Source organism: Struthio camelus, chromosome 3 (assembly GCF_040807025.1).
Source record: "Struthio camelus isolate bStrCam1 chromosome 3, bStrCam1.hap1, whole genome shotgun sequence".
Classification (NCBI taxonomy): Eukaryota; Metazoa; Chordata; class Aves; order Struthioniformes; family Struthionidae; genus Struthio; species Struthio camelus.
In genome coordinates, this window is record NC_090944.1 from 89327946 (window position 1) to 89355122 (window position 27177).

At 45.0% G+C, this 27177-nt stretch overlaps 1 long non-coding RNA gene across 1 annotated transcript; it reads right to left on the reverse strand.

Annotated features, from left to right (window-relative positions):
- Window positions 1-22307: 22307 nt before the first annotated feature.
- Window positions 22308-23949, reverse strand: LOC138066789 (uncharacterized). Its single transcript, XR_011140290.1, has 3 exons — window positions 23809-23949; window positions 22848-22970; window positions 22308-22511 (listed from the first exon to the last, which is right to left on the reverse strand). It is a non-coding gene; the product is annotated as an uncharacterized lncRNA (long non-coding RNA).
- Between the last annotated feature and the right edge of the window lie 3228 nt (window positions 23950-27177).

Sequence of the window (27177 nt, forward strand, 5' to 3'; positions counted from 1 at the left end):
CTGCCCAGGCCAAGTCTCTTTGCTTCTTAGCTGGGCAAAGTGAGGAGATAACTGCTTGGGGTCCCAGAGTGGGGTCGTCTGGAGCCAGCTGAGGTATCTATGCCTTTTCTGGCCTGACTCATCCATCCAAGTGTTAGCTGTGGCAACAGATTTGATCATCTAGACCCTAACCAACAGTTTCTGTCAAAACAACTTATGTCAGAGTACAGTCACTTCAGAAGGACATGGTGCATTCACCATTATTTTCTTATAGAATAGAAAGGCAGTCCCAAATTTGGGGAATTTACCATTAGATTCATTCATTTTCTACTCTTCTCCACTCCTGGATTAGCAGAAGCTCTATTTAAATTACCCATAAGAGATGACATTGGTTGCCTTAGCTTTTTTTAAGGCTCTTCAGTGCTTCTTATAACAAGACCAAAAGTTTAGCTGCTTACAACCCTTGCAAACTTCCACCATTTACCACTTAGCTGAAATTTTCCATGCTGGGTGTCTGTCTCAGGCTGAATGCATCTGGGAAGTTTCAGGAAAAATGCTTTTGCTTGATTACAAGAAAGAGATGCATACATTTTTTTCCTCATATTCAAACATCTCAAAATTGTCTATTGAGAAACTCTTAACACTTTCTGCCTTTGGAGCAGAGACTTGACATTTGGCAGATATCAGGAATGTACCTTTGGTTGTTCTTCATGAAGAAAAAAAAAAAGTTGAACTCAGAAACCTCAGGAAAAAAAGCTTCAGATCTCAGCCATTCAGCAGAAACTTCTTAGAGACAGAAGCTGAATTCTCTGAAGGCACATGCTCAGTAGAGACTTGTTCAAGTCTGGCGGCTAGATCACTGATGAGCGTGCAGTAGGCATGTTCCAGCCTTGGCTGCAGGTGCAGAGCAGCAATTCTTTGAAATTGGTTTTTCATGCTGTCAAGGATGCTGTGGTGCTAGGCACCAGAAATAAGAGCCTGGAGACTCCTCTGCTGCTACTTGGGCAACGCATGGGAAGGCTGACGTTGACTGGGGATAGGAACTGGCCAAGGGAGGCAGGCAGCTCTAATGCAGTCAAAGGCTGAGGACTCCCAACCTGGGGAAGGGGACTGATGTCGGAAGTGGAGCTGGAGGGTGGGAGCAGGACTAAGGCAGAAGACAAGTTGCAAGGACCAGGAGCAGGAAGAATCAGGTTTGGGAATATCTCTCCCGACAGCATCATACTTCCTACAAAACCTGGGATACAACAGATTCAGGGATTCCTGCCTCATAGTTCTCTATTGTCAGCAACTATTTGGGAAACCCACTGGCAATGTCTATGACTCACTCCAGCCTGCTCCCTCAGCAGAGACTGATGGTCTATTAATGCTCCCAGTTATTCTGCTTCTCAAGCGCTATGGAATTAACAGTTGAAAATAACATCCAATCCTGCTGATGAATCATGTGGTTGCCAGTATGATGCCACATGATGGAATTCCCACATTTTTGTTTCGGTTTGCCTTCTGCAAACCAAGGAAATGACATATACCCAACATAGTTTAAAAGTATGTGAAGTTTGCAGGGTCAGACACCTAGAAGTTAGGAAATCCTTGATTCAACATTGCCCTTGCCATCTCAGTTCAGCTTCCGTCTGTGTAAGCATTATGGTAGCATAGCTTTTAGCTACAGGATCAAATATATACATAAATATTTTTTTCCACAACAACGCAACCTCTTTTACTACCCAGAATGGACGGTTCTCTGGAGGTGAATCAAGGCTGTGTGGTGAAATGTTCTAGTCCTGCTCATTTTTTGCTGAAGCTGTGCTTGACGAGACAGGACTCAGCTCTAAATCCATGTGTCTAATGCCACAACAGATTCCAGCAATTGGCAAGGGTGACTGCAATGAAAGTCTTTCTCTGCTCTGCATCCCTGGGCTGCAGCAAGACTAAAACAGATGGAGTCCTCAGATAAACTATCTGCTACACTTGAGCAAGCCTCCACTGGGCATGTGCAAATTGAAGTTTTGTTGAGGACTTAAACTTGACCACAGGTTGGAAAAATTTTAGGAGCATGCCAAAAGCACATTCCCCTTCCCTAGCTAAGTATCAGCGCCAATCTCAAAAGACAGAGGCACTCAATCTCTTTATTTGAACAGAGCAAGCTAACATATATCTTGCTAATCTTACTCTGGGAGACAGTTGAATTACTTTAGCTAAAAATTACCAAAACATTCATCCTGAGGCAACCATCCAGCACAGAGTATTTCAGCCCAAGCAGCTGAACTTTGGCAAAGCTGTAAGTAACGGAAAAAAGTCATTAATGGGAAGTGTTAAGCAACTTTAACTACAGACAGTGCTCACAGTGATGAAATGACAAGCTTTGGCTCTGTGGATACTCCTAAAGAAAAGATATTCATATTCATAAAATCCTGCCTCTATGTGTTTCGTTAGCTGGTTCGTACAAGCCAGCCCCAACCTCTGTTTGTAAATACCGCGTTTACAGGCTCCATGGATGAACTTGCTATTTTATAGACTTAGCAGTTACTTTATGGTTTGCTGTTGAATCAAATGCTAAGGAGAAATGATATTTAACAATGGTGAGGCAGGAAGGGAAACGCTTGGGGCTTGTCTTTCCCTTGTTGTCAAGAGAAAAATAAAAGGAAAGACTTGAACTGTGTATCCTAAACTATTTCTGCGAGTTTGGCCGGTGTCTGACTGCATATGCCTGTCTTATACGCAGAATAAATAACAAGCACAGCTGTGAATTATGCAGCTCTAGCATTCCGTTGACAATTATGTTGATGTCAAAAGCCACAAGAGGGAAGGCAGCATCGCTGGAGCTGAAGTTGGAGCTGTAGGCACATAATGGGCAGCATACTTAAAATGCTAATCAGACTAATCCTTTTCCGTAGAGAACTGACATGGAGCATCTGGTGGCTTCTTCTAGCAAACTGGCCTCTGAGCAGGCAGCTGATATCAAAGAAGGAACCCTTGGACGCCCACCCACTGCTGTCTGACCCCTTTGGTAAGCCATTCTCACAGACATAACTCATTTCCACTCACTAGAATATCCAGATGTTTGCAATACAGAGGGTGTTGTGGCCTTTGCTCCTCTTTGCGGCTTCTCCAGTGATGCACAGTCATCATTCATGAAAGGACATTTGCAAGTGCTTTTAAGCTGTAAATTACCGGATGGAGCTGGAGCCAAGTGTAAGAGATTGCGCGGCACTCACACAGCCGAGGGCAGCTCCCTGGTTGGGTGATGGCAGGGCTGGCCTGGCCTGGGACTGCTGGGTGACCTGACTTTCAGCCTGTGGAAGGAAGATATGCAGCAGGGGTGGCTGAGCTGGCTGCGACCCTGGCTGGTATGCTTGGCCCTGGCCCACTCCACAGCGCAGCACGACACTTTCTGGGAAGTGCTTGTCATTGCTGCTGTGAACTGTTCTGGAAACTTCTCTCTGTTGTCTTACAACTTTTACATAGATGAAAGTTTTGGTATGAGGTTCAGGAGGCCACAAGTTTAATGACTGCTGGGCTTACAGCTCTTACTGCCAGTCTGCATTTTCCTTTTCTGCCGGAAGAACTATTTTCCTTTCTTGTTACGCTTCATTTAGAGCTAGGTAAACAACGCTTTCTCCTTGATGTTGACACCTTTAGATGATTTTTATCTTCCTCTTAGTGATTTATTTACCCAAACTGTAAGATTTAGTTACTTAATCTTTCCTTTAGTTATTCAGTTCTTGTTCTTTACTGAATTCTTTCCAATATGCCAAGTTTCTTTGGTATGCAAGTGCTTGCAATTGCTTTCTCTATTCAGCAGTGTGCTGGAAAGAAGAACAATGTTACTTCTGCTTTATAATATGACGCTCTTTGCCTCGTTGCAGTTCAAAGTCAGGCCATCTCATTTTATGGACTAGCATCTAGTTTACTTTTCACTCTTACCTCTGTGTTAGGCCTTTTTCAGCATCAGCTGCTGCAGATTATGTTTCCAAATATGTTTCCTTGTATTACCCATGTTCCAGGCAGGACTTGTTAGATGCTGTTTTCCTTCCCACTCCCCTCATCTCAGAATGTTTTTTTATGAGACTGAAATCATGACAAGAAACCAAAGGATATGCAGTCTTCTGTTCCTCAGTCCTAAATCCAAAATGATCCTTTCCAAAAAAAAGAAAAAGCTTTACAGCTTCATAGTTCCATAACACCTGGGAACCAATTTCTTCCCAGTTATGGCCATACTGTGCATTTCTTGGGGAATGCAGTTAGCGTGTCACAGGGGTGTTTTGGTTAAATGGAAAGGAAGGGGCATTAAATGGGGATCAAGGCTATCTGAAGAGGGATTGGCAAGAGGCGTCTCAGTTGAGGCCTCACTTTAGTTATTCTGGATACTAGAGCATTCTACCTGAAACTGGGTAGAGTTTTAAGAGCTGATTGTTTGGATGGGCTAAAAGCTTTGCAGTGGTGTGTGAACTTTGTATGTGCAGACGTATTCCAAATGCATTAGGACATGAAGGAAGCCAATTTCAAGTTAGTCTGCAAATGACACTTAAGGCTGTAAAACATACACTACTTTAAACGCTTTTACAAAGATGTGCGTGCAGATTTTCTTTTCCTTAAGAAACCTTTTTGACTCTTTCTTTCCCACAGGCATTAGAGGTGGAAATAGTTTAGGTTTTGGACCTAACCTCAGAATCAGGGAAAGGAAAAAGGCAATGGAGTTTGTTCATGTGGATGCCCAGTACCATTGCATTAGAAAAGCAGTGAATTGGAAGCTTCTCCGAGGCTGTGGAAAGCAAGTGTTCCAGCCTGTTCTCCTGTGGCTGCCATATTAATTTTTCTCCATTTGAGGAGAATCCTTTAAAGCTTTGTTTGTATAGGTAAAGAAAAGCTAGCTAGAGCCTTTGGAGAGACCTGGAAACCAGCTGGTGCAGAAAGATCACAGAAACCTGAGAAAGAAGGGAAACTTCTTTTTAACTGAAAAAGAAATGTACATTTAAATAGCAGAACATGCAGATACATTCGTAATAGCCACTATCTGGAGCTGCTGGCAGTTTCTATGAGCATTAAAACCCTTATCTGGCAGATTTCTGCTACTGTTCAGGCTTCTGTCCATTTCTGTGCTGTTATTGCAATATTCAAGCCCCATTAAGTTTAAGTGCATAAATTTTCTTTAGCTGTTCAATCTCAGCCACTTTTGAAAGAAACTGTCCAGAATCCCTGAACCTAAAATAATAAAATGTCTGTCTCTCCATTAAAAAGGATCCCATTAGTCTGACAAGTGGTGCAATATAAAATAGGTAGCTCACTACAAGTGTTCTCTGAGAAACCTGTTGTTACAAAAGCAAGCAAGTGGCTTGTGCATAAACAGATAAGGTACCTTTACCAATACTCAGGTTGTTACATTGCATGCCAGTATATTTGGTTTCGTAACATGTTACTGCTATTATCACCCTCTTGTTTTCTACTGCTCTCTTTAGAAATATACCAGCCAGAACTTGTAACCTTAACAGGCTTGTCTGAGGAGCATGGACTTCCGGACACTCCTTTCACCAATATTTGTGGTGTTCCAAAAGAGGGTGTCTTTGTTTCAGGATTTTTCTGGGCATGAGAATTAAAAATCAAAATGAAGATGGTGGCCAGCACAAAGAGCTAAGCAAAGCTATTTTAATGAATTTCTTTGCCTACTTGCCAATCCACCCTCCCCTGCAGGAAAAAAACAACTCTCAAATGAATAAGGTATATGGCATGGAAGATAGAGGGTCAATGCCAAGTTTGTCTTTGCCTTAGCAGAACTCACTGTAAGGTGCTGCATCTGCCGATCTTCTCCTGGAACATGCTCTTAGACTAAAAGAAAAGGGAAAGGCATGTTCCCATTGCCTTTTCAGCTTTGCTTGTGCAGTCTCACTGTTTAAATCCTCTATGTGTATGACATTATTGTGGCTGCAGTGCTGGGCAGTATGGTACTAAGTTCAAATTAGCTACCTTGGATATCAGTGCATATGGCAGCATCAAAGAATACCCATCGGTGAAGTGGGCTAAATATTTGGAAAGGATCTGAAGCCCATGCTAACCTCCCTTCCGCATGCATAAGAGCTAACTACTGTGATGACTGCAGTGTAGGCAAACAGGTATGTGTGCTGCTGTGTAGTTATACACTCTGTTCCTAGACGTGGTTTGTTACCCATTTGGTGTCTTTGTCGCTGGGAGTATTTGGGATTGTAGCACTCTTCAGGGAAGAGAACTGCACCATATTTTAGCTGGCTAGAAGTGAGTTATTCAGTGTAATTTCCTCCATCATGACTTGCTTTCCAGTTAGTGGAAAGATAGCCACCTTTGCAGGGTTGTTTGTCCTGTCCTAAAATAGGTGGAGTGAACTGCTGTGAGAGAGTGCCCCTCTCTCCATCAGCTCGGAGAAAATCCTAGATGCCACCTTAGTCTATGGCGAGCCCTAATAAGTCTGTCTATCTATGTATTATTGAGTGTCTTAATGTACATGAAGACTCAGGTGAGAATCCCCAAGCATCATCAGGCTAAATAATTAAAAAATAGTAAATCAGTTTGCCAAGCCAGCATTACTGTGGTGAAACCACAGTCCCTTCCCTTCCTTTGGTCCCTTCCAACCTAAACGATTCTGTGATTCTGTGATTCTGTGAAACCCTTACTTCAGGTGAGCACATCTTTAACATAGGTTTTTCTACAAAGGGATCGGAAGCCAACATCCCTCAGCGGACTTTGGCACTGCACAGCCTTGCAAGCTTGCAGCTCAGCCCCATCAGGTGAGGTGCCTGGGGGAACGTGTTGTCTGTGGGTCCTGACATGGCACAGATATACTGAGACTTTGCCACCAACCTGCTCAGCTCTGTCATTGATGGAGGTGTTTTGAAGGACGTAAGATGTTGGAGGAACTTTAATTTAAGTGCTCCTCAGCAGCATGCATCTCCAGGGTTAGGTGACAGCTCAAGAGGAGGTTCGAGTATCTAAATGTGGAACGTAGGTATCTAAGGCCTTTACTGGAGCTAACTGCAATGACTGAAGCTGAGCAGATTTATACAAAAGGAACAAATCCCTTGCTGAGTTACTTTAATCTTCTGGACAGCTATGAATATGTTTTCATCATGTGCCCTTTGAGAAGTGTTTCTTCTATAAACGCTCTCAGACCTGAGAGATCAGCCCATAGTTTTACCTGGTTATATGCCTCGGGGAGACACCGCGGATTAGGAAAGGAGTTCTGCTTTTCCCGGACCTTTTGCAGCACTTTGACCTGGGATTGTTTTCTGAGGCAGGAGATGAAGTTTCCACCTCTGGAACCATAAGTTAGGAAAACTTCTCAGTGTGGGTAAGTGATGTCTCTGTTTCCAGAAAGCAGAAGATAACCTGGCAGGGTGACGAAATTAATGGGCCGGGACTTCCTTTGTTTAAATGAATGCTAGGAGAGGCGGGGGTGAGAGTGTTGATTTTTCACATGGTTAATGTTCTCAGTCCTCTTTTTAGCCCTCTCATGGCAACCTGTGTACTTTGCAATGCAAAGTCACATGAATCTCTGCTCAGCAGAAATGTAAATGTTTTGATAAAACTGTTCTTAACAAGTTTGATTCATTTAATCAGCTTGATTAACTGCAGAACGTTGTAGTTTTTAATCAGGAAGGATTTACTATACACTACTGTTTTTTTGTAATTTTATGAAGACCGTCATGGTGTGCAGGATATTTCTGCTTTCCTTGCATGGGAGGTACCTGCCCTGAGTACCCAGCCATTCCCATGTCACTTCACATATTTCAAATCCCTCTAGACCTTCAGGTACTAAGCAGACTGTCTGCTTTGCCAGGCAGATGCTGAGCTAGGGGCAGAATGGATATTCAACTGGAAGCTTCTCTATAGACCCTATTTCTCTTCTTTGGTGTTTGCATCTCCTAGAGGGTTAATTGCATCTTTCAGGGGAAATGCTGCATGCCTCTTCTTCTGAGGAGACCCACAAGGAAGGCAACATGATCTTGCAGAACAGCTCTCCGTGTTTTATTTCATGATCAGCTTCAGCCTGCTTAGGATTTTTCAAAGGCTGGCTGAAGAAAAACTCCCAGCTTTACCAGTAGAAAGAGAAAACGAAGGTTGATCAGAAAATCTCGGCTTAGGTACACATCATCACTGTTTTTTCCTCTCTTTCATTTAGTATGGACTGACAGGCTGTAAAATAAGCCTAGCTGGAAAGAAGATCATTTCATTTTATTCTGCCTAGCCTCATTTTTCAGAGCTGAATGTCCAGCTGTATACCTGTATTAAACCTCCAAGCCCCTGGAGGCTTCATGCAGTGATAAGTTTGTTGTTTCTAAAAAATAAAAATAGGCATCTAAAATAGGCAATTTATTTTGCACGTTACATTTTTCTGTGCCTTTTAGTCAATATCCCAGAGAAAAGAAATAAAAAAGAAATTTAAAACAAATTAACTCTCTCCTTTAAATTTAGAATCTGCTCAAAGCACCAGAGCAACTGGAGCTTTTACAAAGTCTCTGCAGCAGTAGGTTTGGTCCTCGCTCAGTGAACAGTGCTTTCTCACCTCATTACCATGCTGCAGAGCTTCGTCTCTACAATTTCACGTGGGTTTCATGATCCAAATGCATGGGCTGATCAACATGGTTTTGCAGCCCTATTCAGATAGTTTTGCACTCTCAATCCCACTCAGCTCTAAACTGGAATTGCCTCTGAGAAAATGACTTATTTCATAAGAAAGGAACATTTTCATCCTTTCTTAGCATTTCCATGGATAAGCCTCACCTATTGTTGCTAAGACTTTGCTCCTTCACTATCTGACCGGTCCTTTCCAAAGAGGGATTCCCTTCGTGCGGTTTTCCCTTGGACTCTTTGCTTAGAGGACAGTTAGCTGGCTGAATTCCCACATCTTAACTTCTTCAAAAGCATGTCAGTTAGATCCAAAAGTGCTTTGATAGAAAAAAGAAGAAGCACAAAGGCCCTTTGCTCACCTGGCCCCAGCGTGTCCTGCTGCAATTCTGTTATTGTGGGCAACTTCCCATGGATGGGATCCAGATCCCAGGGCAGCCTGTCAGGGAGGGGGTTAACTTGGAAAAGGTTTGTGAGATCCTTCATCTGCTTTACAGGCCCTGTCATTGCATAGGGAAACTAACTGGTTGCCCAGTACTGGCCAGACCGAGCATCATGCACATGTTCAGAGAGGTACGTAGATTATTTTAGCACCTCTGTTTACATGTGTTGCTTGGCTGGGGCTTGTTTCCGAGCCTGAGATCAACTGAGTCTCCTGACCTGTTGCCACTGTGTCCCTCGAGCGCACTGTTAGCATGAGCCTACACCTGGAAGGAGGCAGCCCCCAGCTGAGATGTGGCAAGGAGTAGCTTGTGAAACTGCCTCTCTGACGTAACTGCCTGCATGAAGCTCTGTGCTGGTGCAAAGTCAAACAGTTTGGTTGCCTCTCTCGACTCTGCCCTTAAACACACTCATACAGTTATTTACAGCTAACAGTGAGCTTAAAAGCCTGTCCTTCCCTCTTCATGGCTGTCAGTTCCTGTCTCTGCAGGAGTTTTTGCCTGGCTACCAGCTATCCCTGCTGTCTTGCCGATGGAGGGCCCTCCAGCTCGTCCAGGCAAGCCTTAGGAGCCGAGCCAGGGACTGACGTGGTGTGGGCACGTAAGAGGCTGGCTGGCCGGCGCGCTGGGACACTGGCTTGGCTTCTGCTGAACACTTGTCTGGCTGCGCAGACACCTCTGCTGTTATTCAGCTGGGAGCGTGAAGAATTCTGCAGTCGAGATTGCTTCCTCATATACTTCTTTCACAGACCAGAGTGATTCACGAGAAGATATTTCTAACAGAAAAAAAGCCTGTTCCTCTTTCACCTTTGACATTTCTACATGATAGGAAAAGCTCTCAGCCATTCACCAAAAGTTAGGATATGACTCCTTCTTGCCTTTTTTTTTTTTTTTTTTTTTTTTGCACAGACTAAACATTCCCTGGTCATATCCTGTCCAAGTAGCTGTTTTAATAGATGTCCTGCTTATGAAGACATTTGGACTTAAGTGGCTGATCCTTTGCAACCAAAACTGCTTTTAATAAAAGATTATGTCTTTGCAGCACCAAAATGTTCTTTATCCAGCTTTGTCTTTTGAAAGAAACACTGCAAATGTTTTTGGATTGGACATGAAATGTGTGCAATTTCTATAACACCAAGGTAGAAAAATCTATCCTTACCTTATGAGTACACTAAATGTCAAAACAGGTTTTAGAGCCTAAACGGTTTCATATAATATGAATTCATCAGAGTTTTACAGATCCAGCAAGGGGAATATTTAAATAATTAAAAACAGAGGAAATTTGTAAAAATAAACTAAATATGAAACTGAAGGAATATTTATGTATTTTCTTTAACTGGAATTAGCTTTTCTTTTGAATTCCTCTTCATTTAAGTTGTTTGCATTTTGGGGCTGTGCACTCTGTCTTCCTGAATTGATCTGACGTGAGCAGGTCAGGACACTAAAGACCTAAATGAGATCAGTGGATCCTTCATAAAGGCAGAGAGATTCAGGGCTTTCCTTCAAAATGGTTTCAGTTTATGCTGCAGCCACTGCTGCATGTGTTTTGAGGTTGAGGAGGCCACAGCTTGCTATGCAGTCAGAGGAAACAGTGAAATGCTTGATCAGTGTTCAGGATACAGGATGGGGTGTTCAGGCATCTTTGAAAAAGAAATTGTCTTATCACTGATTACTGGATCCAAGGAGAAAGCAGTTACATGTTGCTGATTACCTCCTGGGAGAAGTAACAGATGACTGATTACTTTTAAATTGCTCTTTCATCGTGCTGTATGAACCGCATATGGGGACGGTATCTACACTGGAAGTTGTTACATCACAGATCATACTTTCAGCAGAGCTTTGCAGAAAAAAATGAAAGTAAATTGTGTTATTTTCACCCTGCACAGTGAGCAAATTCTCAGTATCTAAATGAGAGCCCTTAAAGTAAGCTTCAGGTGTTGCAGGAAGTGGTGGAGGTGACTCAGAAATGTCACACTTCCCTCCAAGTCAGTTCTGAAATAGTGTCCAAAAATAACATTTAATGGGCATCTGGCTGTTGGAGATGGCTCTGCTTTATTCATGAAACTCAAAACTAGTACTGCCTGGCATCTTCCTTTTTTTTACAAAATATGTCTTGTCACAAGTGTTTGCCTTTATCTTTCTGTCTTTCTTTTTTCCTGTAAAGCCAAAGATATGACTAGTTAAGTTCTATAGATCTCTAAAAACAAACATTAGCCCTTTTTGTCTTCATTCCATTGCTGTGATGCATTTTCTTAAACATTTATAATGCAGCCACCCCTTGACTGACCAGTATTTCCTCCACTATTTTCGTCCAACATGTTTTTCTTTGCAACTGCCCTATTCAGGCACTGCTGGGGGTCGCTAAGCAGATGCCAGGTTTAAGCAGGCAGAGAGTTGTGCAGTGGGAAAGAAAGCCTTCTCGTGTCTGACAGTCTGGTCCTTCACATGCCAGTGTGTATAATCTTCTTTATGGGCATATCTTAAAAACTTCTATAACTACTATCTAGTTTGGGTTTTGTAAATTTAACACTTTTGTTGTTTTCATCTGAGCCTCAGTTGAGAATGATTTTAATGTAGTTGTCCAGCCACAGGGAATCCGTCCCTGCAGCTACAGCGATGCTTTATACCAGGATACCGGTACCTCCTTAAAGTAAACCACAATGCACTGCTAGAAGGAGGTGCCTAAACCCCAACCCTAACCCCAACCCCAGAGGGGTTAACCTGCAGCACTGTGGTAGAGTGCCGGGCACTGTGAGAAAGGTCTGACTGAGCTGCTTAGCTGTCCTGGCTTGCTGGAGAATGGGAGATGCCTCTGGAGTCTTCTAGCAGCTAGGGATACCTGGGAGAGCTCTCCCTGAAAGTGCAGCGGAGCAAGCAGGCTGGGCATCCAGACCCTCCCCATCCCGGAGGAGCATGCAGCAAGCTGCAGCTTATGCTGGCAGTGCAGTCACACCAGAACCTCCTGCCTTAGCACGTGCTGTCACCTCCAGCTTTCACAATGATGAGCTTTCATATCCTTCTTACAGCAGTTCATTTCTAGAGTTGCTCACATTGCACACTACCCTGCACAGCTAGCTGCTGCTTGTGGAGGATGGGGCTCAACTGCATCTCCCTTTCACACTCTCTCATCCCATAGCTGAGTCTTGCAGGAAGATGAAGTTAGCTCCATGCTACACTGTGTACTCTCTGTTCTCTCTTCATATCTAAAACAGCTGAAGGAAGTGAATTAGTCACACTATCATGCAGTGAGTGCTATGACTTGAAGCACACCTTCTTCCTCCATTGCTGAGGCCTGCAGGAATGCAGCGTGGGCTGGGAATGGAGGTGGCAAGGGGCTGGTAGGAAAAACCCTGTCCTGTTACTTGGGATCGCAGTCTACACAGGCAGGGACTGTCCTTCTGCATTTACTTCCATCTTCCCCTGCAGCACTGGCAAGCACGTTATCTTGAACACTTAGTGCCATTGTTGGTCTCCATCCATGACTGCCTGGGGCTGTTCATCCCAGCAGAGGAGGAGGGAGGATGGCTAATCTTATTTCAAGGCACCATATACTGACCAGGTGTTGCTTGGCTTCTGCCACTAGCCAAGCACCCTTTTCTGCCTGTGGTGCTTGTGGATATATCTGCTGTATCCACATTTCCTCTCTTTCCTCTTCACAGCCAGTGCCCTCTGAGCTTGTGTCATGTGTCAGAGAGCCTGGATCCAGCTGGGCCTCCCATAAAAGCTAAAGAGCAGCCAGTCAGCAGCAGTGCCTGGGGCTCTGCCTAGCACTTGCCACTTCTCCTCTTCCCATTCTGCACCCAGAATGGCAGAAGAATGAGGTTGGGTGCACCTGCGCTACCGTCTCGGTTCAGACTGGGAATGCTCTTTGGAGTAAACCTTCTGATTGTTCCCACTGACTCTGCTTTGGTTGGCCTTGTGGGTGGCCTCAGAGTGCATAAACTGGATTTATTTTGGAGGAAACTGAACCAGGCAGCACCTCTCTAGGATCACACCTTATGCCTCCCAGCTCCTACGGGCATTCAGTCCATAGGACAAGGCTACAGCTAGTCCAGAGCAATGCTCCAAAATGTGTGTTGTGTGGATGACATGTCCTCAGTCCCAAGTGCTTTGCCCTAGGTCTGCTCCTATTCAGCTGCATGCCTTGCTGTTGTAAACGTAGTCCTTGTGCCTACAGTTGGGGTAAGTGAGCAAACCTGGGCTCTCTTGGCAGTACCCGCAGCCCAGCTTTCTGGGACGTTATGGTAAGTTGAAACTGGTACCAGGTTACTTTGACACATCAGTGTGTGAACTACATATAGCAGTATGGCAGAAACCCACGGTATAAGGGTAAGGCAGATAGTTGGGATGAGAGCCACTGCAGTTGTCCCCAAGTGAGCCCTTAGGGTCTTTGTTTGCATTTCTCTGCTGTAAATGGGGGATGTAATATTTCTGCACCCAGTGGGGATGTGATGGAGATCAGAAGGATCTTTCAGTCCTTGAACTGCAGAAGCTTTTAGGCAATAGTAAAAAACCCCTCTGGCCTTGTACCAATCCCATGCCTGCAGTTTACAGATAGGATGCAAAGGGCTATGGGTCCCTTATGGAGGAGGAGAGCTGGAGGACAGAGAAAAGGCTCAGAGGCCAAGGAATAGATTTTTTTTTCCTGAAAGCCAATATATCGCAGACTGTAGAGTTTTTGTCTGTGGTTCAAACAGGGTCATTCTAACCCTCACGTACAGAAAACGGAGGGTGTTTTGCTTCTCTCTTATACTGAGAGCATTGTGGGGTCTCCATTTTGCATTGTGTTTCCTCACGCATACAGCAAGTTTTCAGAGCATCTGCTGTTATGCTTTAAAAATACTTAGATGGAGGAACCTTTTGGAGAATGATGTCACCTACGTCTCAAATAATCAGGAATATTTAATCATGGGGTTTGGATGACTTTAGGGTCAGATTTGCTGCTTTACAAAGCTTATATGCATGCTTTTCAAAGCCTGTAAAATATGGAAGCAGTTTGTGTATGGTTGAGAGAGGTGCTCACATCCTTTAAGTTTTGTTTTTTGCTGTGTCTTTACAATTTCTGGGTCTTTAGGATTTTTTACTGTTTCTTTCAACTAGACCCAACTGGCTTACTAGGAACATAAGAATTTGGCCCTATGAATGCAGGAATAATTAGCTTTAAGAGGCAGTCAGCCTTAAAAGTCGGCTTCTCATGTGGATCCTTCTTAGTGTGCTTTGCAGCGGAGACTGCACAGAGTATTCTGTGTGCCTTTCAGAGCGGCATCTGGGACCACAGCATTACAATCTCAAAATTGTTATATTAATAGGATTACATTTGTACCATTTTCAAGTAGTAATTGCAGTCATTGTCATGGGAAGACGATAGCTGAGTTTTCATGTCTGGCAGCCCTCTGAAAGACAGTAGCATACTGTGCCTCTCTGACCTTTAAAGTGGAGTCTATTTTGATGAGCTGGTCAGCCCAGCTCTCTCTCATTGCCGAGGCTGTAAAGAGGGGAGAGCCGAAAGACCCAGGCACATCTCTGTGAAAAGGTCAAAGTGGTATAGCTCGGCGCGGCCTGCGAGAGACCGCAGCAGAGAGGATTAAAGGTCATTTTTGGGATGGCAGTAGTGAGGTCAAGGCATGAGGCTCGCCAAGGCCCTGTGCCCAGGGTCCCGGGCGCTGCTGGGAGGAACCCTAGCTGCCGCTTGCCCCAGGGTGGCATCTTAAGACCTGGACAGAAACACCATCGCGCCGAGCTGCTTGCTGGAGGTCTGGCACCCTGCGGTTTCCTGCGAAGCAGACGGCCGTTGCACATGATGATTCAGTGCCTCTGAAAAGGGCAACAACTTTCTTACAGGGAAGTGCGAATGACCCAGCAGAGGCCAGGCAAAGATGGATGGGAGCAGGGGCAAGGGAGACATGTAAGAGGATTCAAACTGACGTTACGGTCCAAGTGAAAAAACACACCTAACTGCTATTTATGTCGGTGCTCGACATGATGTCCAGAAGGCGCTATAGGAAACGGCGCTAGTGCCCCAGGGGTAGTTCTCTTTTTGCTGAGTCAGAATTTAAATGGAGCTCCAGAAAACTGTTAGAACCACAGATTTTCTGCCTGGTTGATGTGATCTTACTTCTCAAGTTTATTAAAGATCCCAGAGCGTTTCTACTAGCACTGAGTAGAGTGGTAAGCTGGTGTGTTTGGTTTTGTCCCTTCTTATGTACAGCCTGTGCATTCATTTGACAGAACAAAGTTTTGTGCCATCCTGTGAAGCGCTGTGAAGTTTTCCAATTGCTGTTTCACCTCAGCACTGCATGTGACTCACAGAACGTGGAGATGCCTGAGTTTGTAGCGCAGCGTGGAGACCTGCCCAGTGTTACTATTTGTGCATGCTGTGCTTGTTACAGGTATGATGTTACTTACTGGAACTATGCAAAGTCCTTCAAGGGAAGGATTTGGCAAGACAGAAAAGATGGAAATGCAAATTTCTTCCTTCTCTATTTTTATTATTTTTTGGTAGGGAAGCCGCACATTTATGAAGTCACCGTTCATTTTAGCGGCAAACACAGCTGCTTATAGAAGATTCAGTGACCGGAAGTTGTGGTCCAGTTGGTGTGTAGTCAGTGCAAAACTTGAAAAATAATAAACACAAGCATGCTAGAGCAGGGTACATCCGTTATTGCATGCACTCTGTAATTCAGGAACTAACAGATGTCTAAGCTTCATGCCTAGCCTGAAAGAGGTACAAGAAGGGAACTAATTCAGGGTTTGTGCACAGCTGCGCAGATCAGATGACTCTGTCAGCTGACCCTGCCCCCTAACCAGCTCTGATTTATCATAGCAGGAACTCTGACCTTTATTTGGTCACAAAAATACCATCTTGGAAAGCTCTTTGAAGGCCTTGCAAAGAAGGAGAGCAACGATAATAATAATTCAGTGACATCTCTGTAAAGGGACATCTTGATTACATGTTGAGGTATGCAGCCCTCTGCCTCGGCCGTTCTACTTGCCTCTCACTGTAGTTAGTCGAGGCAATCACAAAAGACATTTTCCAGGGGCCTGGCTCATGGGATGCTTAACATTTTCGCTCTCATTTAGCCAGGTGGTGAAAGAGCCATTGCTCTTGTTCCTACCAACAACCTGGTTCCTCGCCAGCAGGTAAGTGGTCCAGTCTTGCCCAGACTGCTGGTGACTCAGACCCATGACCAGCTGGTGGCTGTTTGGTGGCCAGCACAAAACAAGTTAGCAGCTGTCATCTGAGTCTATGTCACAAAACCACTGTATGTTGGCAACTTCAGCCCAAAGCTGGGCTATTTTTCTCATCTTTGGGCCCTCCTTACTTGGAACTTAAAACTTGGGCTTGAGCTCTGCTTTCACATAGTGTGGTGGCCAAATGCTATCTGAAGATAGCTTTACAGAGTGTGGCCAGAACTTGACTGTATTTCCAAACATAGCTGTAAAAGAGAACTGGAGCACCCTTGTGGATTTCCTTTCAACCTCTCTACTGTGGCTGGGCAAATCACACTGCAGACCGTTACAGCCACAGCTGAGTTTTTAAAAAGATGCTCTATTTGAATACCTTAAACAGTGTAGACAGGGCTGTGGTTTGCCTTTCTTACACTTTGATGAGACAGTAGAAGAAAGCAGGCTACAGTCTGCTCTGGGCTGTACCTATTATATATGAAAATGGAAGCATGTTTTCGTTTAAATGAAAGTACTACTTAGAAGAGCTATGTATTTACCAATGCTCCTTTTTTTTCAAAGTCCACAGGGTAATGTTCTTTGTCATATGTGTAAAGCAGTAGGGACTTTCCATTGGCAGGAAGAAGGGAGCATAGGTTGGTGGCTAAGACTCAGGAGTGGCAACTTGGAGATATGGGCTCTATTAACCTGCTGGCACTACTGTGCTGATTCATAATTATGGGTAGATCTCAATTCCCTGCAATTTTTTTTTCCCCCTAAATGTGCTGGTAAAAGCTGAAAATGAACACTGAAAGACAACGTTGTCAAAGAGACCTCAGCAGAAAAGGGACCTTTGCAGAAAAGAGTAATATTGTGCAACATTTATCTGTGATGATGTGACTAGTTCCCCAAAGGCATGAGGAGGTGCAGTGTTTACAGCAAAGCTCAGTCAGTAACAGTGCCCCTAAGGGAATCATGGCTACTTCTGCCAAATATGCCTTGTTTCAAGACTTTTTCTTCTTTCTTTCTTCTTTCTTATCTTAGCAGCTTTGAGATCCTTAAATTTCATTTTCATAGTTTAATTTTAAAAAGCAACATAAAATGTCCATCAGAATAGAAGGCAGCGTGCCACTAAGTTGCATGGATGACCGTAAGCAAATTAGTAGCTCAGGATATTGAAGAATGAGAGGAATGCGCCAAAGTCACAGATCATAAAATTTGCTGTAGTCAGTCATGATCTTCCACTTTCACACATTTCCCTCATCCTTCTGTATGTTGATCTGCTGTCTTTCTTTGTGGTATTTTGTGAAATGACCATGCATCTCAGTTTTCCTTGGACGGTCCTCTTTTCCCTTGCTTGTTTTGTTGATCCTGGGACTCAACAATTGCCTGCACTATCGTTTCTTTAACACATCTCATTTTTAATATCTCAAAGGCATTGACTCAAGTCCTGTGGCCGCACTGAGGAAAAAATTGCTCCTCTTACTAAGAAAAGCCTAGTGGAAAGGGTATTTCACGAAGGGAACACAGGTTTGGAGTGAGGGAAAAAAGTCAAGTGAGTGCAAACACCAATCGAGGCTGTCTCTTGCTCAGAATGAGTATTAAGAAAACTTGCTCAGTGGGTCATGATGAGCTCATTCAGTCCACTAGATTACTGGAAAAATCTTCCACTTTGAGAAGTATGCATGTGTCTGTTGAGTCAGAACCTGACATAGCAGCTTCGACACACATTTTTGTTATAAAAAAGTCCCCTTTGCCTTTTGCAACTCTAAAAATACTTTGGCCTGAATATTCTCTGTGCTTTATATTTTTTGTGTAGAAAGTGTGGGCACTGTAGTGTTGCATTTTGTTTGGAATGGGATATCTTTGGGCCTGGGATGGGTCCATTTTCCTACCTATAGCACTTTTGTTTGGTACTGTGCATCGTTCTATTTGCTGTCCAACTGTTTTTTATTTAGTATACAGATAATAGTGTATGAAAAAGTTGCAAGAGCACACCTGCACATGCTCATACAGAGAGATCACATTTTGAGAAGCCTGCTGTAAGCATAACAAACTTTTCTGCTGAACTTCTTGGTGTATTTTCAATGTACAGCTATTGTATAATGAATCCAGCCTGCACTATGGAGGCCTTAGAGAAAACAACAGATTCTGTAAAACTGAGAAAACGCAGTCACAGACACCACAAAACTATGCTAGAACGGGCACAGTAGTTGTGGGGAGGGGTCATGGTCAAATATGCAGTATCAAGCAAAATCTGAGATGAGGATGTATGTGTTCGTAGCCACCGGAAGAATGTTATCTTAGTCAGAATCGTGCAACATGAAGAGAAACATGTACAGTAAGTCCTCCTGATTGCTGTTTCCAGCATAGTTTTTCCTGCTCTGAAATGACTTGCATATATTTTTGTATTGCTGATTTACAGTATGGTAGCATCTGTGCTCTGGCTTTGTTGATGGAAACCTGGAGGTTCTCTAAACTGTATGAGACATACCTCTGTCACAAAGTTAACCTCCCTGTGCCTCTTTCAGAGACAGAGACAGACAGAGAGAAAGGGAGAAAAAAATGTCCTGCTGACGTCAATAAAGACCACACTCTACTGGATAGTATTACTGTGTACCTCAACCACCCACTCCCTTTAATTTACTAGAAACTAAGCAAGCTGTTTTGAAACCCATAGCTTCCAGTGTGTTTGCACTGTTCTCCCTCAACCAAAGGCTATTAATTGTCAGGAGCTTGAAAGCTACCTGATTCCTTGTTCAAAGGACTGAAACAGAGGGGATTTCCATGAGTAATAATTTCAGTCTGTGCCTGTGCAGTGCACCGTAGGCTAGAGTAAATTGATCCAGCTGCTTGCAAGACTAAATGGAAAAGTGCCCGGGGGGGGGGGCCAGGAACAAATCCGCAGATGGGGCTGGATTCTGTTGTCATCACGTGGTGCCTCCGTCTGCCGGGCATGCTCGAGCTTGATTTCCACCCTGAGCGGGGAGCGCTCAGCCTTCCTGTCTGTGCTGACTTGCAGCGTGAGGCAAATTCTCCAGCACATGTTGCAACTTCTCTGGTAATAAAAGGGATAATTTTAGAGTAGCCAGAAATGCCTTGTTCTTTTTTTTCTCTCCTCCCTCCTCAATGTCCTCACCACGCTGGCCTGAGTATTTTGTGCATTTGTTTTGCTCTGCAGCAATCTTCCCTGTGACAGAGACTATAAAAGCTTCTGAGAGCCCAGCTACCTCTACAAATAATCAAAATTGGCAGGATTAACCTATAACCCGAGGCGGTGAAAATACAGATTCCACTAGCCAGATGGCAGAGTTCAAAGATCCAGTCACTTCCTGGCTGAGGTTGCACAAGTTAATTTTTATTCGTGTTAAAAAGAAATAAGAAGTGAAAACATAGCAATAAAATGTGTGTTGGTTGTTATCTCTGGTTTTAATCACATTTATTTGATTCCTCTGTGTTTTGTTATTAAGTAAGTTTTGGAGATGTTATGAAAATACATTCTCTTCTGGAGATGTTTAAATCCTACTTGGTGTCTTTGTTATTTTGCTGGTATGTTTGTATGATCAATTCAATTTAGTCCATTGGAAGAGGAGCACTAAATAGGAGGAATTAAATAAAATAGCAGGAATGCAGCGCATTTATTTTTTTAAATGAGCAAGTCAATTGAAATCACTGAAAAACTGCACACAAAGCGACAGTGCTCTGGATTCAGGGGCCAGTTTCTTGAGGGAGATCCAGTGGCTGGTGGTATGGCCAGGGCCTCCCTGTTCAAATCCAGCAGTTTGCTGGCCACCAGTTGGACTCAGAGGCTTCTGCCAGTTTGTGCACCGCCTGAGCCAGAGCTTTCAGGTCGGTGCATAGAGGGAAGAGATCCTCGTCGCAAAGGAGGAGCAAAGCTGCTGCGGAGGCCGTCGGCGCAACGACGACGTTGCTTCTTTCCTAGAGAGTGCAGAGGTGAGGCACGGGGGGCGCGCTGGCTCTGCGTGCTGGCCCCCTACATCCGTGCTGTGGGTAATCAGCAACGTGTGGAGGCTTTTGCTTGCAGCTGAAAAGCAGCTTGCCCTGGATGAGAAAGTCATTTTACAAAGGGGCACACTGGAGCTGAGACACGGGAAAGGGTTTGTGCGAGGAGAGCCAGCACGGGGAGCAGAACTGAGATGCCCCCGTGCAGGACCCAGCACACCACAACTCCTGCCACTGGGCTGGCGAGCGAGCGCTCTTCACAAACTTCACATCCCCTTGATCTCTTTACCTTTTATACTAATTCTCTCTAACAAAAAACATGTATTTGGACAGTGTTGCAGCAAAGGACATTATCACATCTTTAGTGAATCAGTGCTAATAAGTCTATTGGAGCAAGAGGATCAGAGTATGTTGATCTGAAAGCAGTTCATGGTTGTTCTTTCTTTGGCCCCCAATGTCTGTTTTTCTTTGTAAGCTATGTGTTAATTGTGAGAAGAAAGACTGTAAAGCATGAGGTTTAGATAAGTGCCTATGAGCAATATTATCATGTGGATGTCATGAAGTGTATATAAAGGTTTAGCTAATAGATTACAGAAGCAGGAGTTGAAGAATAAAGTTCATCAGTTGTTTTTGTGATGGCTTGTCCTCGCAGGCTGGGCCATTAATGAAAACAGAAGTAGAGCTGTTGGCAGCGTTTCTGAGGAGACTGCAGGTACACTTCAGGAGAGCAGCGCTGGGACTTCCAAGCAGGGAGTTTATGATTAATTTTGCAGGCATTTATTGTGCAATATGAAATGGCCACTGGCCAGCTCAGAAGTTAAGCCAGAAGATGACTGTCAAATGAAACTGTTACGTTTGGCAGATCTTTGCAAAGCTGCTGTGCAAAACAGACATATTGAAGCTAATTTCTGGATTTTCCAGATCCTCTCTGCAGCGTAGTCTTGTATTGCAATCTTCTTTGTTTTCCCCTTCTCAGGAGAAGAATTAGTTCTGACTTGTACACTGTAGAAATTTTAGGTCAGGATTTTTACTACAGGCAGGCTACTCCATGCCTTACGTTTACTAGCAAATCTCTTTTTCTGGTAATTCCTTCTTTAATAATCTTACCAGGAACTAGCTCTGCTTCATTTTGTTTTCTGAAAACAAAACCACATTTTCTATGAAAAGCCTTTTTAGCTTAGAGAAAGGTGAGGGGATTTAAATGGTGGCGGTGAGAAATCAGCCCTGCCTCTGCAAGCAGATTGCATTTGAAGTTTTCCTCTTGTGTGGCTTACCCTAAGTTAAGGTCAGTCAGTTAACTGTGTTTGGACACCGTCTGGCATGAATACTTCGATGATAAAGCTTAATGTGTAACCAAGGTTTTTTTCTTCTGTGTCAGCAGTTGGCAAGAAGATACTGTAAATAAGGATCCCTGTGAGTAAATAGATATGTGTGGAGAGGGGAGGGGAGCACTGGAGTAAGCAGTTTTGAAATTCATGCCAGTGTTGCTTCAAGTGATAAGGTTATTTGAGTAACCTGCAAACCATACGGATGCACAGGTTTCAAAAACAGGAAAGCGTCTTGTTTAAAAACCTTCTAAGGCAACACAAGGGCTTAGAAAAGAAACTGGCTATGTGGTTAAGTGATTGTACTTCCTTATTGATATGATGATTGAGCCGATGCAAAGCCTCACGGGATTGTGATGCTGCGAACCGCAAGCCGAGCAGTTATGATGACAAAGTTCTGCAACCGGCCCTGGGGCTTTCTGGAGAGATGAGAAATCTCAAAGTTTCCCTTTTCATTTCCTCTTGTGTGAGTCTGAATATTTTTTTTCCTCACTCTCTTTTTCAGTAATATAGTAAAAATAAGTAAATAATACCAGCGGGCTAATAGCCTCAGAGGAAGCACAGCTTTTGAGTTTGCCCTCTCGCAAATTCCTGCCGGATCCCGCCCCCACTGCCGGTGGGCCCTCCGGCAGGACGTGCCGGGCAGACTTGCCAAGCGTGTGCTGCTCCGGATGCCTCGCTCTGTGCCCTGCCAAGGGAGCGCCTTAAAAGGGGTGCCTTTGGGAGGGCAAGGTGCAGCGCGTTCTGCAAATTACACTTTCCTGAGGGCTTTAAACTTGGACGCCCAGAATTTGCTGATGCCTCTGGAAATCCTGGTGGCTACGTTTCTCCACAGATAAAACAAAGCCACGTACTTTCTGTTTGACCTTTGTTTTGGATGAAGAAAAACAGCGCATGAGAGCTGAAGTTCAGTTTCCATGGGAGAAAGACATGCATATGCGCGGGGGGGGTGCACGTGACCGCGTGGACGCACACGTGCGTTCCTGAACACAGTGTGACCCCTGCTTGCACTGGCACCCGGCTCCTCGGGGATTTACAGAGTAGGTACCTAGAAAACAAAAGTCTTTGTTACCTGAAATGACATAGCTGAAACAGTTCCAGAACGTTCAGGTACTGTTTATTAAAAGTGGGTAAAAGTGCAAAGCTGGGAGCCAGGCTTTATCTTTCTCAGCGTGTGTGGTTTCCAGCTCAGGCTGAGCTTACTCCCCTTGGGTTTGGTTACATCCATTCCTTGAGCACTTAGGGTAGGGAAGGGGCTGAAGCGGCCCCTTTGCACACAGATGGCTCCTCTCCTCGAGGAGGGGGACGGGGTAGCTCAGCCTCATCCGCACGTCTCCTCCTCACCCTGCTTGCCTTGCAGGACGTGGACGTGGCTTTCACTCACCGGCTGCAGGCTGCTGCACCAGCCACCGTGAAGTTACAGCAGGGATGGATGGGGCCCACAGTGTCCTCGAGTACTGCCTTTTGATTACAATTCAGCCATGTCCATGGCCTCTTGGTCAGCTTACTGAGAGAAAACATTTTTAAAAACTTTAGGAAATCAACCTAACCGGAGTTGGAGCAAAGTTTTTTGGCTAGAAATTCAGGCTCCAGCCAACAGGGCAGACTTTTGCCAGCTCATTGCCTTGGTCCTAGAAGCCAGCAATGAAAGGAGAGCATGAAAAAAGAATTGCCTCCGTTGCCCATTAGATTTAATTGTGCTTTTTTGTAAGCCTCATAAATCCTGCCCAAATCACGTCATCAAGCCACAGGGAAACTGAAACCTTGCCCAAGGCAGGAGCCAGCAGAGCTGTTCAGACTAGAAGGGTTACATTCAGGGACAAGTTCAATGCACTGCAATATTGTTTTGAATGAGATTTGTTTGCCGGTGTGTGGTGAGAGAGACCTCAGTGTCAGAGACAAGAAGGAGGTAGGGAAGGAAGGGTAGGTGGGCTTTCATAGCAGAACTGAGTGTGAGCTGTGCTTTTTTCCTCTTTGAATATCAGAAAAGTTAAAAGGGGAGGACCGGCATGACTCTAGGCAAAACAGACGTACTCCCCTCTGCCCCCAAAGAGGCCTTCAAAGCGCTTTTCCTCTTGAGCTCCAGGGAAGGAGAGCAGGAAGGGAGGAACATGGATTTGCACCAGAAAGGGCCCTTTTGAGCATTTTGTTTTTTCCTTTGGGCATCAGATAGACGGAGGGAGGAGGATTAAAAAAGACAGACATCTAAACTGAACTCTTGAAGATTTTTTTTTTCCCCTTTCTCTATTGTGGTGATTTATTACAAAATTTTTGCATCTGATTACCAGCCAGGAAGGGAGAAGAGACTTTCAGTTCAGAGGAAGAGCCTCTTTCCAGTCGCTTACCGCTCATAAGGTCCCGCCGTGGCCGCCGCGCACCCGGCTCTCCCGGGCGAAGGGCAGCGGTGCCCAGCCGGCGGCGCCGGGCACTACCGCGGGGGAAATCGGGACATCCCGCGTCCTGGCTCAGCCAGCGAAAACATCATCAGTATTTAAGGGGAGAAAAACTGCGTGTCTGGCTGCTGGCTGCCCAGAAATGGCTGCTGGTGTGTTCCCCGAGCGAAAGGGAAGTACACAGGAAGGGCAGAGGGTCACCCGCTCGCTGAGGCAGACAATGCAAACAGCATGTGCCGCGCGCTCTCGTTTCCATGAGTGCTCTGCAAATACCTCCCCGCCACCGGCTGCGGGGGAAACGTGCTCTTGCCAGACGATCGAGACAGGGCTGATGGCAAGCTTTGCAGCTCATTTTCAGCGAGACCTTCTGGGTAGCTTCACCCGAGCCTGCTCGTGAGGCAGAGGCTCGCTGGCTCCCCTTCGGCCGGGCTCTGCCAGGCGGTCCGCGGGCTGGGAGCTGCCGAGAAGTACGTGATCTCCCCCACCAGCGTGGGAGCCATCACGTGTCCGGGACTTTGGCAAAGCCTGGACAAAATGTGCTCACATCTGGATTTGGACCAGAATCAGCCATTTGAGCAATCTTTCCCTGTCAGGTACGGTTTCAGTAAGCACAGACTCATTTCCCACGCAGAGCCAAGCTTCCTTCTCGGTAACATTAGTAAAAAGCCGGGATATTTCTGCAAGCACATTTTCCTGGCTTTTCACCGGTGGGACTGAGAGCAATGTTTGGCCTGAAGTGGTGGTTGGCAGTGGACAAAGGCACATTCACTTTTCTGTGAAAGATTGGTGTCACTGCATGTCTAGCTGAGCACCACCCTTTGCCTCTGTGATAGGCAATCATGCAATGTTCTCCACAGCTGCTTTGTCTCTCCGCGCCTTGGGCAAAAGATAAAGCAACAATAGGAGGTTTTCATGGGTGCTGAGCTAAAACAAGCAGTGATTGTTCTCTCATTTAAGGACAGCAGCAGAAGCTGATAATATTTGCTGATTTTTGTTTGGCTCTTTTTCACCTTGTGCAGTAAAATATATGTGAAAGCCTAAGGGAATAAGGATCCCTCCTGCCAAGTGTCCCATGGAGCCCAGTCTGCTTTGCAAAGTCCTGGCATTCTGAACTTTGCATTTGGTTGGACTTTTTTTTGGAGTCATCATTAATGATGCTCTGCTTTGCTGCTGCAGAGGAATGCAGGTGTTTCCTCTGTTCCCACTGGTGTGCCCATATGCTGATTTCTGAAATGCTGGGGAGGTTGCTCATGTGCGTCACGTCGTGTTCAAGGAGGCATTTGAGGAAAACGTGGATGCAGTTCGGGCAGATGACCATGGAAATGGTGAATTTGCATGCACTTGCATGTAAGTGCAATGTAGGTAGGCAACGTGCTGCGTTTGCTTGAAATCTGGCCCATGCTTTTCCATTTGTGTTTTTTTAAGTTAAGGAAAGGCAAACAACTTGTTCCTTCATTTGATCTGTAATAACCTGAACTAGTTCCCTTGGAAAGCTTATTTATTCTCCTTGGCTGCTGAAGTAGATGCAGAATTTTGAGCATCCTGAGAAGAGTCGGTGTGCATATGGGATTCTTTGTTGCTGAAGCTGTTGTTGGACAATTTTGAGACTCATTTATATGGCTGTTTATATATTAAAATTCTTGGGTTGCCTGGAGCTATGGATAAGCACTCCTTCTTTGACATATCTCTAAATAAATACAGAGACACATTATTAATGGGAACAGCTTTAAAAGCAAACACCCAGAGATGCACTTACAATAAGGGGAAGAAAAACCAAGGTTACATCATCTTGCTAGAAGCCAGTTGCTTTCTTTTCTAAAATGTTTTTCTGTAGGACACAGATGAGTTTTTGACTCATTGAGTATATGAGTATCCAAAAAGTCTCATGGTTGTTCCAAAATTCTTTCAACAGCATCCCAAATGGCATAAACAGTTACAGTATTTTACTGTCCAGCATATCCTTTTTCCCAGATGGACTCCTGTTTGATAGGGAGCTTTGGGAAGGAGTATTTTTTTGGTTTTGGACAGCTGTGTCTCTGGTGAGGAACAAATCAGTCTTTTGGGGGCTTTTCAATCCACATCGCTCTACAGTCTCGGGAAGGGTGGTAGCTCTTCGTCTTGTCCTCTGGTTTGAATGCAAGTGTATATGTGGGCGAGCGCAGTGAGTCTGCAGGAGAAGACTAAAACCTACTGCTCCTTGGTGTCATACTGCTAATCCTTTAGGTCACTGGGCAGATACGTAGCTACGCAGGGCCTGGCACAGAAGAACATCTCTTAAATTTAGAGCTGCTTCCCAAACTGGAAGCTGCCAACTCCACTACTGCCCCTGCTGCACCTCTTCTCCGGAGAGTGGTGTTTTCTTCACTGTGCGTCCTCCTCCTCCCCCAGCCTGCTCAGCTTGGAGCCAGAAGTCCCCACCATGGTCTTGCTCATGGCCATGGTGTTCACTTCTCTACCCCACCGGCTACTGATGATTATTTATTTTGAACCTGAAGGCCCCAGATTCAAGTGGGACAGTGGTCTAAGGGAGGTTTTCCTGCCTGTTGTCCTTCCTCTGCGCAGTAGCTGAACAAGGTGTTCGCCCCTCATAGTTCTGCAACTCAGATTGAGACGAGGCAGCTCAAGCCCGTCTGCTCTCGATGGAGAAAGGACGATGCTTTTGCCACAGATCATCCCCCAAGCCAACAACTTGCAGTTTCCAGTGTAAGAATCACTGCCAGCTGCCTCTTTTAGGGAGCCAGTGACCTCTGCGCTCTGATTATTACACTCAACAAAAACAGTGTGATGACGTTTGGGATATGGGACCGAAAAGTTCCTGTCTGTCTTCCTTGCAGAGTCGTAGCTTTGAAACCCGACCGTTCTCTCCTAGGGCTGCTGATGGGAGGCTGCCAAACCTGTGGTTGGGGGAGCCCCAGCGAGGAGCCCAGAGCCGTGTCAGAGGAGGAGCCATGGAGCAGCCATCTGCACATGATTTTTGCAGGGTGCCTTGGAGGTGCTTGCAGCAGTTTTGTGCTTTCCTTTCTGTTACTGTGCTTAATGCGATTGCCATTACCCATTGCCCTAGCCTTGGAGAACAGCACCGTCTCCAAACAACTCTGCCTGTTCCAGCACATCCACTGACCCAAGCTCCCGTCCAGCAGCAATTTGGTTCCTATACTAGAAGCTTGTGTCAAAGGAAGAGGGAAGTAAAAATAACACAGACCTGCTGAGAAAGGGATTTCTTCTTACCTTCAAGCCCTTCTGGCAGACTACTGCAAGGACTGCCTTTTGCAGGAGTGGGAAGGTGAATCTTCCCTGCGTTCAAAGCGGGTGGAAAACTGT